Source organism: Staurois parvus, unplaced genomic scaffold (assembly GCF_062004578.1).
Source record: "Staurois parvus isolate SC_StPar_1 unplaced genomic scaffold, SC_StPar_1.0 ptg000533l, whole genome shotgun sequence".
Classification (NCBI taxonomy): Eukaryota; Metazoa; Chordata; class Amphibia; order Anura; family Ranidae; genus Staurois; species Staurois parvus.
This window is the reverse complement of record NW_028318329.1, coordinates 1,197,537-1,215,124: the sequence shown is the minus strand read 5'-3', so window position 1 is coordinate 1,215,124 and position 17,588 is coordinate 1,197,537.

Genomic DNA, 17,588 nt, shown 5'->3' with positions numbered 1-17,588 from the left:
GGAGTACCACACTGGCAAAGTATCTTGTCCCAATGTTTATGAGAACAAGGGCTTCTTTACCACAACCTTGGCCCAGTGATTGTGGGGGTCTGTGGCCCTACCCATGTGAATATGTAATACATAGTACCCCTACACATTCACACAAAAGTATTTAGTAAACACAGTGACATTTTTTGACAAGTGCTTTATTAAAAAACAAATTAACTGAACACTTTTCCACAATGTAAATCCATCATCAATCACATCATCCAGTGATGATCCAGATCTTTGACAAAACATTATGAATAACACCTGCCAACTTGCCAACAACAAAAACTCCCCAAACCCATGACTCATCTGATCATATTGCTGACTTATTGTGAATGACAGCTCCCAGGCACTGTAGCTAAATTTAAACAAATGTGGTAGTGTATCCCAGGAATCATTATTGCCCAAATATGGATCTGACTGTATTTGGTCAGTGACGTCTTGCAGGATCCCTGGTGAAATCACTGACCAAATATGTTCAGGTCCAAATTTGGTCAGCAATGTCAAACAAGTTATCTTCCACCTTTCTTTACATTTAGCTGTGGTGATTGATTATGGAAATACATGATGTTATTTTTTCTCAAATAAAGGAGTGTTGAGGGTATATGGCCCAGAGTGGTTTGGGGGACCACATGCTCACCTCCTTTCCTGGCTTGGGTGCATGCTCAAATGAGAGTCTAGTATAGGTGTTTTTTTTTTGCATAGGGTTCTCCGATAACATATATACCAGACCCTCATGTGGAAAATGGGTCTAATATAGATGAAGGGAATCCCTGGCCACTTTGTTTACAAACAGAAAAAAGTGAGCTGTCATTTACAGGCAATTTACACTTCATTTTTTGTAAGTCTTAGTTTTGCTGTAGTAGGTTTTATACGTTGTACAGATGCGCTACTTCACCAACAGGTTCAGAGCATCCTCCAAGAATTTTAAGAAATATTACATTTTTAATGTTTCATATTGAGAATTATTAAAGTTCCTGCTCTCCAGTAAATGCTTTTTTTTTTAAATGTTTATTTTGATTTGGTATATGTCCCCCAGAGACGTGCCCAGCCCCCTCATGGCATTTATGTGAAATTCTCTTGCCTATTAGCCTAGAAAATGACCATTACTGATTTCTAAGACTTTGCTCCCATTAACTTCAAAGAGGTTTGGATTGAGCATCAGAACTTGGGCAAAGTCACATCCCAGCCCAACCCAGTAATGTATTCCAGGTCAACTTCCCCCACTACTACACCCGATCATGGTTTGTGTGAGTAGCTTTAATTAAAATAAACATCCTCTCCATATTTTTGTATGCCATACAGACAATCCATATTCTCTTATCCTATTCCTTCTTAAAAGCCTTGTAGCCACGCGTCACTAAATACACAGCTGATTGTTAAAGTGATAATAAAGATTAAAAAATAAAAAAATAATAATAATTACAAACAAGTCCTACTTACCTGCTATGTGCAATAGTTTTGCACAGAGCAGCCCTATCCTTCTCTTCTCATGTCTCCCACTGGTGCTTGTGGCTCCTCCCCCCCACTTCATTTGCTCATGCTAGCTCACTCCCGAGCCCTGCTCTGTGTGCAGATCATGGCTCAGTCCCACCCCCACTCCCTCCTCATTGTCTGTGATTGACAGTGGTGGAAGCCAATGGCTACCACTGCTGTCCCTGAGCCAGTGAGGAGGGACAGAGCCAGGAGAGCAGCTGATCTCGAACACAGCGCTGGATCGGGCTCAGGTAAGTAAAAGGGGGGTTGGGGCTGGGACAGAGCTAAACACAAGGTTTTTTACCTTCATGCATAGACAACCAGCTAGTAAATAAATATATTTGATAAATAGACCACACCATATTTAAAGAATATGTTTGATTACTTTTTGGGGGGGATCTCTCAATTTGTGGCAGTAGTGATAAAGATGCTGGTGCATCTACTGCCCTAATGCTAACACTATTATTATTATATTATTGCTCTAACGCTATCACTGCCACCATGTTAACCCTAGTGCTACTGCTATATTAGCACTGACATGTCAGTAAAAATAGTGTTGGAGCTGTAGTTCCTCAGTTGGTTTGTTTACAAACAGCAGCTGGATCAGGTTTTATAATTTTGCAGCAGTAGCCAAAGCTTTTTTCTAATTTTGGATAGAATAGGGAAAGGTTAAACAACCTGCAAATGTATTTTTTACTGTCCATGTCCATTCACTTCTTATCACAGAGACAAAATACTTAAGTCTCCCAAAGCATATCTCCCATTGGAAGATTTACCCTTATCACTTGATCTGTGAACAACTCTAAAATTTTGGATTTCCTCACTTACTTTCTCAGCAATACAGGTCACCAGAACAAAAATATGGGTGAATTTCCCCAATGGGGGCACCAACAGCAATACAAACCTACAGATACACTTTAAAGGATCAGAGTCTAGATTACTTTAGCCCAATAATGTCAGGAATTCCTTAGGAAGATTGTTCCCTCCTGGTTCTGGGAAAGGGACTTTCTCTCTTGCTGTACCTCACATCCGAGCAGGGAAAGAGGACAACATTTCCCATTATGCAAAGTGAAATTCCGGAGATGAGTAAGTGTGTGCATTGAAACGGAGGAGAAGAGGAGGACAGAGTTACCACTGAGAGCTGTATCTGCTATCCTGAGAGGCAATCTGTGCAGTGAATTGGAGGGGGAATGAAGAGCAGAGATCAGAAAGCAGAGGATAGAGTTGGAGCTGAGGACTGAATCTGCTATCCACAGTGGGTAGCTCAGACCAGGACTCTCAGGCTCCTAGGAGTGCCCCCTATAGTGAGCAAGGATGTAATTATGTCTCTGCTCACTGTAAAGAACTACAGCAGGGCAGAGACAAGACTGGTTACCATCGGAATACAAAGCATAGCAGCCACCGGTCTTACAAAACGGATGTCAGAGGGATTCCATCTATGACTCAAATAATGCACCCTGGATTTCGCACAGTTTACACAGTGGAAAGAGAATCAAGCAGCACTTTGGTCTTGGTATGACAGCACAAATACTGCCAGCTAATAAATGTTCTGCCTAGGATTCAGCTTTAACACTTGTCAATGGGAATGACATTAGGATAATTGGTAGACTTCCATACTACCATTAAATTACACAGCACTGGGAAACAAACCAGTTATAGTATATAACAAACCTGGGGCATGTCAGAATTAGACAATAGTACTTTTAGAGGGGTGACCCTTTTTTTAGGTTTTCTTAGTAAAGCACATATATTTCACATTTTTTACATTTACATTAATTTTTTCCATTTCAACAAGATAGATTTAAAAGGTTATTATAGTGTTAGGAATTGATATTCTGATAACATCTCTCCTAAAAGATAAATAAGGGTGTAAAAACTATAAAATGTAATTACATCCACTGGGCTATGAGGACGAGGTAACAAACACTCATAATGGCATTTTGACAATGTTACATTCATAGATTGTTCAAACAAAGCAACAATATCTTTTGAGTGGCATTTGTCTCTGTGGTTTCCTTTGCAAAGTGACATTACCAAAACTAATGACGAGATTTTAGAACGTCTCATTTTGTAAATGGGATTCATTTTGGCATCTTATTTTTGAAAATGCCATTGTGTGGTGCATTTAACATTTCTTGCCACGTACAAGTCTATTATGAAAATGCAAATGGAAAGTTTATTATTGTTAATTGTACTCATTTCTATTTTTGACAGATGTTCAATATGTAATAATGAGCTCCTGCTTTTTCAGCCACATTTTCTGTTTTAGACAGAACTCAAAAGGCCAGAATGGGGAACGCAGCCAAAGCCAAATTCAAGAAAGCCTTTTTTTGGATATGTAAATTTTAGAATACAAAATGAAACATTTGAATTGTATAACTAATCAAGGAAAACATGTCAACAGAAATCACAGAGAGACTACAGCCAGTTTTATGGCCCAAGGGTTCAATGCTTACCACTTTGTTTACCATCTGAGCTATTTCCTTTAATCAGCTGCTCACGCAGCACTTTTAACTCACAGGAGACGCCATCGTCATGACAACAATAGCATGCACAACAGGGCAAGTTAATCTTCTAAGAATATGGAGCTTGGGCTCAGGTTTAGAAACCAACTTGTTGTTTGATCAGTATCCATTAAATGGAAATAGTGAAGGGAAAATAATAGCAAAGGCTAATAAAAGAGCTATATAAAATACAATGCAATAAACGTGACTTGAAATCTAAATTAAACCATTAGACTCCAAAAGTGCGATGTGCTAGGCAGATGGATGCACAGCAGGTGTCCTACAGCGATGGGACCCCATAGCTCATCATACATACTGTAAAGTTATGTAGGCTGACAGTGAAAGGAGTGAACACATTAAGTAGTTACGTCCTTAGCAGTTGGAAGTTCATAATAAATAGATCTGGCAATTATATAAATAAAAAATGCCTTCTCCATATAGGATTATTGGAAAGCATATTGCGTGCAACGCAAGAGCTTTTTGTGGCTTATGCATTACTGGACCATCTAGGCTCAGTGTGAGTGGCCCACTAAACATTTTCTGACCTCTCACTGGGATTCGGGATTGTACCTTATGAATAAGTTATTTGATGGCAGCTGTCTGGAATGCATTAAATAAAAGCGTGCCATTGCAGATCTATTGGGGGTAGGCACTCATGAACTGCATTTCCCATTTCATATTAACCTTGGCATGTCCATTACACACTTTTTCATAGGGAAACAAGTCAATGATTTTCCTCTAACTAAAGTGAGGGCATCTTTGAACCATCTTAAGAGCAGCCAAGAGGTTTCTTTTCCTGCTGAGAATGAACCTGTTACCACACTAAAATAAAAACTTCAAAATTGTAAGATAAAAAACATTTAAAAGGGTGTTTATGATCGTTCAATTTTTTTGCTTTTCAAAGTTCAGTACATCAATGCTGTTAAGTTCAAACACTATTTTTTTCTTGAAAGCACTTCATTTTCTTGAGAAGTACTGCAAATTAAACTCGTGAGTGTGGTAGGTCAGTAGAGGCCAAACAGTGGTATTCGGACTATGTCAGAATAGTTTTATCTGAATATGACAACCCACGTAAAGCAATTTTGGCTACAATGGAAAAAAAGATTATTTATACAATGGGACATGATAAAGAATGTGAGGTAACTTCAGCGTATATGGCAATGCTATACAAGTGTTGAGAGAACTTCAATTTATAAAAAGGACATTTATGATCAGACAAGTCAGATTAAAAGAAATAATGCAAAATAGATTTTTCTTCTTACTCTAATTACTGTAATCCCAAAGGAAATATGTAATATTTTTAAAATAGATCTTTTTTAGTATACATGTAAAAGAAATCAGCTTTATGCCAATAATCTTGTCAATGTGTGTATATTCTTTAAAAACCATGATTCCTTGTATAGTTTCCAGTGATATACAATAGATATGCCATATTTAGATTTGGTTCACTTTGATGTGTTGCGGGATTCGCAGTAGATCCTGAGCGTTTCCCGTGCCGCATCACAATCACACTGTGTTGATGCGATCTGTTACGTTACATTAACATCAGCCCAAAAACAAGTCACGAAAGCAGTGCGATAAAGTACCTGAATCAGATCGCATAAGTGTGAACACCCATGCAATCTAATTCCAGTGTGGCAAAAAAGGTGCCATGCACTTCATACAAAATGAATAGGCTTAAATCGCACTACACAGAATTGTATGTGATTTGAACAGGAATGCGGTGCGATTCCTGCATGAATCACATGCAGTTACCCACACCGCACCAGTGTGAACCGAGACTTAGGGCCAATTCACACTGACTTGCGCTAAAATGTATGGAGAATGGATGTACTGTATGTACATTTCCATCCATTTTAAGGCCAATTCACACCAGTGCATTGATATTCATTTTAGCACAGCTGTAAAAAGCTGAAAAACAATCATTTACAACGTGTCCTATTCACACCATAATTCTGTGTTGACCTGTGTTGCACTAAGATGTAACATGTATGCATTTTAGCGCAACGCAGTGGATGTAAGTGGACGTAAGCGGATGTCAATGCAATGCACAGGATATCCTGTGAAATTGCAGTATGCATATCAACTAACATCAAAATGTATGTCAATGGATGTCAAAAATGTGTGTCAATGGACTTTAGTGGGTGACTAAAATGGATGGAAATGTACATCCATTTTCCATGCAATTTAACACAAGTTTGTGTGAAATTAATTCTGAACAAATTCTCTTTAGAAAATTGGAAATTTTGTGCATTTTGTAATCCAATGGTGCCGCCAATGATTTTGAAATTTGACCAACCAAACCTTCAGTTTTGCCTCGTGTTACTACAGAAAATAATTATCATGACTGGGAATATCCTTTTCTTTCCAGGTCACAGCTCATGCTCATTTCTTTTTCAATTATATTTCTCACACGATTCTCTCATCATTGATTAGAAATTTGTTTGTTTTTCAAAAAATTTCCAACATGCCCGATTACTCAAAGTTGATGGTTGCATGAAAATCAGCTGATGCTGAGGCCCACTAATGGTACAAAAGTCAAACAAAAATCTTACAATTTTCAAAAGAAAATTCTTTTGGAAGTGTACCCATGTATGGGCCAGCTTTAGTCACGCACTGAGGTCTGTTGACATACATTTTGACATCCGTTGACATGCATCTTAGCGTGCATTAAAGCATATTGCATTTTAACAGGATATCTTTTGCATTGCATTTACATCCGCATACATCTGTTGTGTTGTGCTAAAATGCATACATGTTGCATTTTAGTGCAAGGCAGGTCAATGCAGTGTTATGGTGTGAATAGGACACATTTTGAAATTTGGAAATTATTGTTTTTCAGATGTCCTTCCTTACAGCTGCTCTAAAACGCAGATCAACGTACTGGTGTAAATTGGACCACACATTATGTATGAAGGCTCTTTTTCTTACCTTGCAGTGATTGTTGTGCCTTATTACACCTTCAACTAGTATACCTCTATGTGGTTGATTTACTAAAGGCAAAAGGGCTCTTCACTATGCAAGGGAAGTTTTAGTTTGCAAAGGAAATCTTTCTTTAGTTTAGCAAATAAAGTGAAGATCTGATGACTTTTACTATATAATTATGTGCAAACAAAAATACTGTTTTTCATTTTTCTTGTGATTGGGTAGTATTTGCAAAGTAAATTTTCATCACATTCACTATGCTAAGGAAAAAATACCTTGCAAACTGAAAATTTCCTTTTAATGTGAACCTATTTGACTTTAGTAAATTAACTCCAATATGTCAGCAGACTCCCTGCATGGTTAAAGTGGCTCTAAAGTCTAAAGGTGTTTTTTTTTGTTTGTTTTTTTACCCTAATGGCTCAGCAATAAAGTAAAAAAAAGCCTTCTCCTCTGTGTCCCCCCCTCCCTAACCCTTACCTAACTCCTGTGTCGATCCAGGGCTGTGCCCTGCTGCAGGTCCTTTCTCCCTCTCTTCCTGGTCTCACAGGCTTTGCTGAGAATAGTGGGAATCATTGGCTCCTGCTGCTGTCAGTCAAATCCAGCAAGCAGAGAGCAGGTAGTGGGGCCATGACACACTGTGTGTGCCTATGGACACACAGCCCAGCTCGGGAGCGAGACCTAGTGTTCTAATGTCTATTTCTACTTGACTTTAATCACTTAAAGTGTTGCTAAACCCACAACAGGAAAATCAGTCTATGTATGCAGTAAAGCACGCTTGTTATAATCACTGTGGAACGTAAGGGGTTAATCCTCTGCATTGTGTAAAAAAAACATTTGATTTTTTTCTCTGTTCCTCCCCTTTTTCAAGTGACCACCTCTTATCTCCTGATAAGACAAACTGAACCGTAGGCATTTTGCACATGCTCAGTTTGGTGTGTATTGCTAGAGGGTTTTTTTTTTTCGTTCTTAGGAAAGTGCATGTGATCAGCACAGGGCCAATCAGCACTGTCCAGACAGAGGTCAGGGGTTTTGCATCCTCCTAGAGCAGAAATAAAACTCCTCCTACAAGCTTTAGCTAGTGCTCTGCTAGATAGAAGCTGATAGAACTCACAAGGATGCTCTAACTGCTGATGAGAATAGGTATTTAGCAGTTTATATTTACTAAAATAATTGCATTTCCATGTTCTGTGTATTGTGGGAGACCAGATATAGTGAATGCAGGGTCCTGGGTTTAGTAACATTTTGGGTAAGTCAGATGCCTAATGTCCAAGGTGGATACTTCAGCTAAGGCTTAACTACAAAAATCCTCTGGTGCTGGTCTGGCACTTTATGTTACAGAAAATTATTCAGAAAAATAAACTACCACAAACCAGCAAACTCTAAGCTGTATTTTTTGAACAATAGCTGGGGTCAATTTTGATGTGTTTCTCAAAAAGTAATTTTTCAAAGAGTGTAGAAACGTACAAACAAATCCATCTTTTATTCTAATTTAGAAAAATACATTTGAATCCATACACCTACATCACATGTTTTTTGTATTACTATGCAAAAAATACTATTTAAAAAATCATAACTTTATAAAAAAAGTTACATTTTGTTTTCCGTTACAATGTATCTCACAAATAGCTCTCTAGCTACAAATGTATCACAAATTGATTGTTTTAAGATTTATAAGCATTGTAAATGCTATACAAAACCCTACTGCAATATCCAATGTCCTATGCTTGAAGAAAAAAAAACAATTATAAGGATTTACATAATTGTTCCATGCCCCTTAAACTATTTATATTCCTGCAAACTGCTGTGCTATATCCAGAAGGATATGTAAATAGTAATACCCAGCTCTAGAATGAATGAAATACAACCAACTCTATCCCTAATAAAAGCTTATGCTAAAACCCCTGCGTCTAATTCTTAAATCCAATGTATCTCATATACATAGCAAATGAATTAAAAACAAAAAAGACATCTATCTGTCCAATAAATTAAGTCTTGGGAATCTGTGCCATAGCCCATAACAACCAGCATATACAGTGTCTTCTATGAAAAATATGAAAAAACACACTCAAGGCATAGTCCACTTAAAGGATAAGTTCACCTTTTTCTAAAAAATTACTAAATCCACATTTTTTTGCAGATAAAAAAAATTTACATTTATTATTTTTTGTTTCAGGAGCCTGTAAACCATTGTACTAGCGATCAGCAGATCACTGGTGCCATGCAGGTCTCCTGCTGACCTATCAGTATATATGCTTGCCTGTACGGGATGTATGGGCAGGCAGATATACTGACAAGAAGACCAGTGAACTACCACAGTGCTCCACAGCATTATGGTAGTTCATTGAGAACTACAAGCTGAGAGCCGCTAAGGCTCTCAGGACTTGTAGTTTCTCAATCACAGAGAACTGTGAATGAGTGACACGACCGTGGAAGCAGAGCACCGCATGGGAGCGTTTTTCAAAAAATTTTGACAGCTAGCAGGAGGAGATCCCCCGCTAGCTGTCTAAACGAGGGAGCGGGGGGCCGGTCTATTCATAATATGTTACATGTTACACTCTGAATATGGGTGTAACATGTAATATTTTATGAAAAGTGAACTTATTCTTTATTTCATTTATTGAATGGATACTTTTTTTTCCTATTCATTTAATATGCATATGAGATGGGCAGCACAGTGGCTAGCACTTCCGTCTAGCAGCACTAGGATTGCCAGTTAGAATCCCAGTCATGGCACTGCCTGCCTGAAGTTTTCATGTTCTCCCTGTGCCTGCGTGGGCTTCTTCCGGGTGCTCTGGTTTTCTCCCACACTCCAAAGACATGCTGGTAGGTTTATTGGCTTCTGTCTAAATTGGCCTTTGTATGTGTGTGTATGAATGTGAGTCAGGGTCCATAGATTGTAAGTTCCTTGAGGGTTAGGGACTGATGTGATATGCTGACCTCCAATGCCTACTTGTTTCTGTAAGGGAAGGTTTCCTTTTAGCTTATTATTTTAATATTTGTTACATGTCCTCATTCACATAGCAAAACATTTTAAAAAAATGTGTAGCTTTTTAGATGCTCTTTTTGGAACGTCCATCAAGGAATAATTCTACTCAGTTCTCTTTGTTATGAGGGGGCTGGATAGCTGGGTTTACCATAATTATCACAATCCAGAAACAGATATCTCATAACAAAAGGTTAAAGGTTTTGGAGTTGGTCTTCTTTATTGTATGTTAATGAGAACTGGACTCAGCTAGTGCCCAACCCAGCTATTGTTACAAATCTTTTTGAGCTAGGAGAGAAATACCTGCAGTCAGTCATGACCCCTTATCCACAGAGATATCTAAAAGGAATGAGATTTTTTTTTTTTGTGAATAGGAACACAAACTGTGAGAACCATATAATGGGGTTTTCTCAAATTTGTCTACAAAAGTGAAAATACATTTTTAAAAAATCTCAGTGAAATTATCAAATAGCTCATTAAAGTTGAAAAGAAAAGATGCAGGTTTGTATAACAATATATACGCAAATCATTTTATGATTTTGTAGAAGATTTTCTAGTTCTAATTTCTATTTTGCATATATAATTGCAATTTCTGAATTCCTTTTGATAAAACATAGACATGTATCATCAAGAAGAAAAAAACATAGGCAGCAATCTAATAAGGTGGTGGGGAGAGGCTCTCATACACCAATAACACAGCGACTTTTTATTGCCTAATGCTAAGGTGATACTGTGGTGTGTATGTATACTAGGTGATATGAAGATGGTTACTGCACAAGAGTAAATTGCAAGAAAATCAAAATGATTTTTCATGGTTTATTCAAGGTGAAAAATGTATTTATTCAAATATCCCAATATTGTTCCTTACAAATGATGTGAAATAACAGCAGTATGCTGGCATGATTTTGGTTAGTATGCTAATGAAACTTCAAGTAAGCACACAATAATTGTATTTATTAGGATTTATGGTTCAAAGAGAAGCATCCTGTCCTTTCCAAGAGAACTCAGTGGCACAATATAATGTCTCATCCCGCTCTCCCTTGGATTCCATTCTTATTTTTCATTTAAATGAATGCCATTCTGTAAATTGCCGAGTATTACCTATATGAGATGCAGCCAAGGTATTTTGGCATGATTAGTTTTCATCCTTTATTTTTTATTTTGGGAAAGCTCCTTGCAGAGTTCTGTATATATTTTTTGTAATAACATATATCAGCAATAGAATAAGTATAGAGAGTGATTGATGAAGTTAAGTTTACAAGGAATTTTAACAAGAAACATTTAGAAGCTAACAGAGTAACAATTTGATTTCTTACTGTCTGGTCTTCTTTGTATTTTTCATGCTGGTGTGATCCAAAACTGTTTTTTAAATGTTGGATAGTATATGGGAGGGTTAAAACTACTGTGAGGTTTTATGTATTTCTTTTTTTGCATCTATGTATCATTAGGAAGAGTTGCCTTCACATATTATCCAGTAGAATCAGGACAAAATAGGGGGATATCTTTATAGTGTGAGGGAAATCTCAGTTTACATGGGAAAATGTGTCCCTCTTTGGAAGATATCCCCTCTACTCCTCCTCTGGGGGAACTCAAATTTTGGATTTAGCCTCACTTTCATTTTCAATGGCAGTGGTGATCAGTGCAATTAGAGAGAGTAACTCCTCCTAACGGAGACATAAACAGAATCAACACCTGACAGGAGTTCTAACACCTCACCACTCTATACATAAAACAAAACATGAATATTATATTTTATTTTAAAATTTGCTTAACATAACACTGGGATATGCTTACTGTTCATTCTCATTTCTTGGGACAGTTTCCATTTTGAGGGTTCCATCCCCAGCAAACAATCATCCATTGCCATATCTCCAGTTTTGTTGTTTATAATTACACCTCACAGGTGCAAACTCAACAGTTGGATTACACAGGAGACAATATAATATAGCACTGCAACTCCACTTGCAGATACATGGAAACCCATCTGTTGGGCAATGGGCCACCTTTCCTTTTCTATGGCTTTTCCAATGTATAGGCATCAACTCAACAATCACACTGCATAAGTGACCCCCCCATTGGGTTGCCATCTGCTCAATGCAATTGTTGGGATGCCACCTATGCAGCTGATAGGCAGGAGAAAAAAAAATTAATCCCATGCCTGAGAGACCACAATCCACATGCGCAAATGGATCTAGCAGCCCAGCATATTTGGTTAGCACCTGTGCAAAGAAAATACAGTTTTGCCTGGGTTTTTTTTTTAGAAGTCAAATGGTTAGGGACAGATATCAGACTTATCAAATCATTCCAGGGAAGCAGAGCCTAGGTGTAATATGTTCATGGCATAATATAAGTTTATGGCAAAACTCAATGCAAAAATATATCAAACGGGGAGTATAGTTGCAGACAGGGCATTATCCTGAGTGAGTGCATTTTCTGCTGGAGTGCAAAACAGCAGTTGAGCACAGCAGTTTAATTAAAGCAGGATAACTCAAGCAGCAGGAAGATACAGCAAAGAACTCTACTGCTCCTTTTCATATTACTATCTTCTGTTCTCAAAATCTCATTTCTTTACTCCTCTGCTCCACCCCAAATACATATCACCCTCACTTCTACCATCTTCCTGCTACTGCTCTCATCGCCTCCTGCTGATACTTCACTCTCCAGCTGACCCAAACACCAGGACAGGAAGGCATGTGAACTCATATACATCCCACTCTTATCTTACTCTCTTCACCCTCCTTCTTCTCCTAAGCTCTGGGGATATCTGCCCAAACCCTGGTCCTCCACTATCTCACCCCTACACCAGGCACCCTCCTTCCTCCAGGAATATCTACAATCCACTCAATTTAATCTTAATCCCCATGCTCCTAAAAACCACCCTCCCTTTTTCATGTACACTCTGGAATTCCCGCGCTGTCTGTAATAAGCTCACCTCTGTCCATGACCTTTTTGTCTCCCACTCCATTAACCCACTAGCAAATACAGAAACCTGGCTCCAAGCATCAGATTCTGCTTCTCCCACAGCACTTTCCTATGAAGGCCTTTTTCTGGACTCACTCACCCAGGCCCAGTGGTCAGAAAGGTGGTGGAGTTGGTTTGCTTCTAACCCCACTGAGCACCTTTCAAGTCTTCCTTAACCCTCCCTCTCTATCCTTCTCTTGAGACCATGAGACATTCGGCTGTTTTCTCCCATTTCTCTGAGGATTGCAGTGATCTACTGGCCTCCTGGACAGGGGTCACACTTTCTTGATGACTTCTCTGCTTGGTTACCCTACTTTCTCTCCTCAGTAATACCCACGATCATTCTTGGAGATTTTAACATCCCCATTAATGTGAACAACCCGGCTACATCCCAACTCTTTAACCTAGCCACATCTTTTGCCTTAACACAATGGACACAGTCCTTCACTCACTCTAATGGGAATACATTAGACCTTGTTTTCTCTGATCTTTACATTCCCTACAACCTCACCAACACCCCCTTTCCTCTCTGATCACAATCTCATCACTTTCACAGTATCCTAGTCTTCAAACTGTTATCCTAACAAGCAGCAAACAATTACCTGAAGACACAAGTTAAAGCCTTCTCTTTTCCACTCTGCATCTGACCGCCTCTATGACAGAATCTTTCCTCTGTGCTGCCCTGACCTGGTCACTGCTGTCTACAACAGTTCACTTTCATCCACAGTAGACTCACTTTCTCCTCTAACTACACAAAGTATCAGGCCCTAACCATTACAACCGTAGCAGACTGATGACACCAGAAATCTTAAAAGATAGTCGTGCGCTGGAGTGTTTGTGGCCTAAAACAAAATCTCAGCAAGCTATCACCCTATGTAAATCTGCTTTCTTAACATACAATTCTTCCATGCTGCCAAACAAGCCTACGTTGTCATCCAGTCCTCATCTTCTCTTCTCTACTTTTAACTCTCTACTTTCTCCATTTCCACCTCCACCCAGTAACTCACTCACTGCTTACAAGATTGAAAATCATTTCAAAAACAAGATTGATGCAATTCATAGGGGCTTCTCCACTGCACAGACATCCATCCCACTTAGCATACCTTATATTAAACCTCCCTCAACACTTTCCTCTTTTGACTTTGCTAGTACCAAAGAGGTCACTAAAGTTTTCTCAGAAGCCCATCTCACCACGTGCCCCCTGGATCCTGTCCCCTCTCAACTACTACAGTCACCCTCTTCTTCTATCCTATGCTCCCTCACTCACATCTTCAATCTCTCCCCCTCTAATGGTGCCTTCCCCACCCCTCTAAAGCATGCACAGATCACTCCCATACTTAAAAAGGCCTCGGTGAACCCCACCAACCTGAACAACTTAAGACCCATCTCCCTGCTCTCATTTACGTAAACTCTTAGAACGCTTAGTCTACAATTGCCTGAGCTCCTACCTCACTGACAACAACCTTCTTGACCCTTTACAGTCTGGCTTTTGTTCACTCCATTCCACTGAAACTGCCCTACAAAAACTCACTAATCATTTACTAACTGCTAAAAGCAATGGCTACTACTCAATATTCTTACTACTTGACCTCTCTGCGGCTTTTGATACTTTTGACCATCCCCTCCTCCTCAAAAAACTCCACTCTATTGACCTCTGAAACTCTCTCCTCGGTTCTCCTCCTACCTATCACAGCGCTCCTTCAGCTTTACTTATAACTCTATCTCCTCCTCTCCACTTCCTCTCTCTGTAGAGGTCCCTCGATGTTCTGTCCTTGGACTTGTTCTCTTCTCTTTCTACATCTCCTCCGTTGGTCACTTGATAAACTCTCATGGTTTTAAGTACCATCTCTATGCTGAAGACATACATACATACAGTATCTACTGCTCACCCCTTCAGTCTCCTCTCGCATTACTAACCTACTAAGTGACATATCGGCATGGATGTCACTTCACTTCTAGAGATGAGCGAATCGAAGTATCCGAAGTGGAATTTGAGTCGAATATCGGAAAAATTTCGATTCGTGCCGAATCCGAAAAATAGCCTAATTTGGACGCGCGAATCGAAATTTTTCAGAAAATGGCGGCTGACATGTGCGGCGACGGAGCGGGGATGTCTGGGAAGGCGCGCAGACAAGGCGCGCTGACCCATAATGCATTCCTCAACTACATGTGATCGCATCAGCCTATCAGCAGCCAGCCAGCCAGCACTGTGTAATGGTCGAGCTATAAATAGCGGCCATTTTGGAATTCTTCATTTGCCTGCAGTTATTGAACAGAGGCAGACCGCTCTGTACTAGGGACAGGGACAGAGTTAGGGCCACAGAAACGATAATTGGGGACAGAGAAAAGTTACTTAGGGACAGAGAACCATTACTCAGGGACACAGACTTGTTAATGAGGGCCACAGAATCGTTATTTAGGGACAAAGAAACGCTAGTTAGGGCCACAGAATTCATAATCAGGGACAGACAGAATTGTTACTCAGTGCCAGAGAATTGTTACTTAGGGCCACAGAAACGTTATTAGGGCCACAGAATTGTTACTCAGGGACAGACAGAATTGTTACTGAGTGCCAGAGAATTGTTACTCAGGGACAGACAGAATTGTTACTGAGTGCCAGAGAATTGTTACTTAGGGCCACAGAAACTTTAATTAGGGCCACAGAATTTTTACTCAGGGACAGACAGAATTGTTACTCAGTGCCAGAGAATTGTTACTCAGGGACAGACAGAATTGTTACTGAGTGCCAGAGAATTGTTACTTAGGGCCACAGAAACTTTACTTAGGGCCACAGAATTGTTACTCGCACAGACACAGAATTGTTACTCGCACAGACACAGAATTGTTACTGAAGGCCACAGAACTGTTACTTAGGGCCACAGAATTGTTACTCGCACAGACACAGAATTGTTACTCGCACAGACACAGAACTGTTACTGAGGGCCACAGAACTGTTACTTAGGGCCACAGAATTGTTACTCGCACAGACACAGAATTGTTACTCAGGGCCACAGAACTGTTACTTAGGGACAAAGAAACGCTAGTTAGGGCCACAGAATTCATACTCAGGGACAGACAGAATTGTTACGGAGTGCCAGAGAATTGTTACTCTGGGCCACAGAAACTTTACTTAGGGCCACAGAATTTTTACTCAGGGACAGACAGAATTGTTACTGAGTGCCAGAGAATTGTTACTCAGGGACAGACAGAATTGTTACGGAGTGCCAGAGAATTGTTACTCAGGGCCACAGAAACTTTATTTAGGGCCACAGAATTTTTACTCAGGGACAGACAGAATTGTTACTGAGTGCCAGAGAATTGTTACTCAGGGACAGACAGAATTGTTACTGAGTGCCAGAGAATTGTTACTCAGGGACAGACAGAATTGTTACTGAGTGCCAGAGAATTGTTACTTAGGGCCACAGAAACTTTAATTAGGGCCACAGAATTTTTACTCAGGGACAGACAGAATTGTTACTCAGTGCCAGAGAATTGTTACTCAGGGACAGACAGAATTGTTACTGAGTGCCAGAGAATTGTTACTTAGGGCCACAGAAACTTTACTTAGGGCCACAGAATTTTTACTCAGGGACAGACAGAATTGTTACTGAGTGCCAGAGAATTGTTACTCAGGGACAGACAGAATTGTTACTGAGTGCCAGAGAATTGTTACTTAGGGCCACAGAAACTTTACTTAGGGCCACAGAATTGTTACTCGCACAGACACAGAATTGTTACTCGCACAGACACAGAATTGTTACTGAAGGCCACAGAACTGTTACTTAGGGCCACAGAATTGTTACTCGCACAGACACAGAATTGTTACTCGCACAGACACAGAACTGTTACTGAGGGCCACAGAACTGTTACTTAGGGCCACAGAATTGTTACTCGCACAGACACAGAATTGTTACTCAGGGCCACAGAACTGTTACTTAGGGACAAAGAAACGCTAGTTAGGGCCACAGAATTCATACTCAGGGACAGACAGAATTGTTACGGAGTGCCAGAGAATTGTTACTCTGGGCCACAGAAACTTTACTTAGGGCCAGAGAATTTTTACTCAGGGACAGACAGAATTGTTACTGAGTGCCAGAGAATTGTTACTCAGGGACAGACAGAATTGTTACGGAGTGCCAGAGAATTGTTACTCAGGGCCACAGAAACTTTACTTAGGGCCACAGAATTTTTACTCAGGGACAGACAGAATTGTTACTGAGTGCCAGAGAATTGTTACTCAGGGACAGACAGAATTGTTACTGAGTGCCAGAGAATTGTTACTTAGGGCCACAGAAACTTTACTTAGGGCCACAGAATTGTTACTCGCACAGACACAGAATTGTTACTCGCACAGACACAGAATTGTTACTGAAGGCCACAGAACTGTTACTTAGGGCCACAGAATTGTTACTCGCACAGACACAGAATTGTTACTCGCACAGACACAGAACTGTTACTGAGGGCCACAGAACTGTTACTTAGGGCCACAGAATTGTTACTCGCACAGACACAGAATTGTTACTCAGGGCCACAGAACTGTTACTTAGGGACAAAGAAACGCTAGTTAGGGCCACAGAATTCATACTCAGGGACAGACAGAATTGTTACGGAGTGCCAGAGAATTGTTACTCTGGGCCACAGAAACTTTACTTAGGGCCACAGAATTTTTACTCAGGGACAGACAGAATTGTTACTGAGTGCCAGAGAATTGT